Source organism: Rhagoletis pomonella, unplaced genomic scaffold (genome assembly GCF_013731165.1).
Source record: "Rhagoletis pomonella isolate Grant_MI unplaced genomic scaffold, Rhpom_1.0 Rhpom_scaffold_00003, whole genome shotgun sequence".
Taxonomy (NCBI): Eukaryota; Metazoa; Arthropoda; class Insecta; order Diptera; family Tephritidae; genus Rhagoletis; species Rhagoletis pomonella.
In genome coordinates this window covers 27,665,162-27,667,194 of record NW_023458557.1, presented here as the reverse complement: position 1 = coordinate 27,667,194, position 2,033 = coordinate 27,665,162, and positions in this window count along the sequence as shown.

Below are 2,033 nucleotides of genomic sequence, written 5' to 3'. Positions count from 1 at the left end.
TAGTAAATAATAAGAACAGCCAACCTTATCTAATACCTTGGCTTGGATACCTTTTGGTGCTAGTTTGGCGTTGAAGTGATTAATTAAGCTGCTTTGCGCAAAATTCCTTCGTATAACTTCCTGTCCTACTTGAAATTCTCGCTTGCGCGAGCGAAGATTGTAGGTGCGTGCATTCTTCTCGTAAGCAGATTTAATTTTAGAGTTAATGGCCTCTCTGATGACTGCGAATTCATCCGATTTGCTGAGCTTAGCGCTCCCTTCAGACAAAAGGCCTAGATTTTTCAAAATTTTATAGTCATGTCCGTGAGTCATCATATTCTGTCCAAAAACAATGTAGTAAGGCGAATTCCCAATGGTGTTATGGAAGCTGTTTCTTAATGAGCTGTTAATGCTACTTATATAGGAGTCCCAGTTTCGTTGGTCCTTCCGAATGTACGACCTTAGTGCCTCGTTAATGGATCTGTTGACGCGCTCTGACGCATTCGCCTGAGGAGAATACACGGCAGTGCGCATGTGACTTATGCCATGTTTAGTAAGAAAATTTGCAAATTCTCGACTAATAAATTGTTTTCCATTATCGGATACTATGGTTTGTGGCACACCGAAACAATCAAAAATGGTTTCTTTGAGAAAATCTATTATTAAATTGGAATTAAATTTCCTTAGTGGCTTTAGAAAGGTGAACTTCGAAAAGTGATCTAATACAATTAGCAATCCTATGTAACCCTTTTTTGATCTGGGAAATGGCCCAATCAAATCAATGTAAAGGCGTTGGAATGGGCGCTCTGTCTCCACTATTTTCCCCATAGGTGGACGAAGAGTGCTTGTAGGCGTTTTAGACGTTTTGCAAAGATCGCATGACAACACATATTTGCGTATGTCTGTGACCATTCCGGGCCAATAAAAGTGTCTGCGAATTCGGTCAATTGTTTTGGCTATGCCTCCGTGTGCAGAGGTAGGCGGATTGTGCGCCGCATAGATCACGCTTTCTCTCAATTCGGTAGGCACTAGGAGCTTCCATGTATCTGTTTCGGGGAGATCTTCGCTTTTAAATGCTGTTCTATGATAAATAAATTTGTCCACTACTCTATAATCCGGCATATCGCTAATCATAAACTTTTCTCTTAGCTTTTTGTATTCATTGGATTCAAAATGTTCAGATTCGAGGTCAATCTCAGGTAAGATTTCTAGCTCTAATTCTTCTATGCTCACTTCCTCGCCTTCGTAAACTCGCGATAGCGCATCTGCCACTTTGTTTTCGCTCCCTTTACGGTGCTCTATAGAAAAATTAAAGCCTTGAAGCTTAAGTGCCCATCTGGCCAATCGTCCGCTTAAATCCTTTTGCCTCATTAGCCATTTCAGGCTTGCATGATCGGTAATTACTTTGAAATCGTGGCCTTCAATATATGGTCTAAATTTTTTGATCGCTAATACCACTGCAAGGCACTCCAGCTCGGTGACGGTGTAGTTCCTCTGGGCTTTGTTTAGCTTATGAGACATAAAAGCGATAGGCTTTTCGTCGCCATTTTCATCACATTGAGCCAAGAGGCCACCAACACCGCACTGACTGGCATCGCATTGTACGATGAAGGGCTTATCATAGTTTGGGTGAACTAGCAACGGAGCTGTTGTTAATTTTTCTTTTATTTTGTCAAATGACTTCTGAGCCGCTGAGTTCCATTCAAAATTCTTTTTGTTCGTTAATAATTCGGTAAGTGGAAATGTGAGGGAAGCATAATCACCTATAAAGCGCCTATACCACCCCGTCATTCCTAGAAATTGACGTACTTGTCGAACATTCTTTGGGGCAGGATAGTCCGTGATTGCCTGAATTTTGTCTGCGTCAACCGATAACGAACCATTACCTACGATAAAGCCTAAGTACTTAACTCTACACAGACCGAACTTACTTTTATTAACATTAATCGTCAAGCCCGCCTTTCTAAGATGTGTTGCCACTTCTAACAAATGTGTAATATGTTCATCGAAGGACTGCGAAACTACTAGCAGGTCATCAAGATATACAAATACGT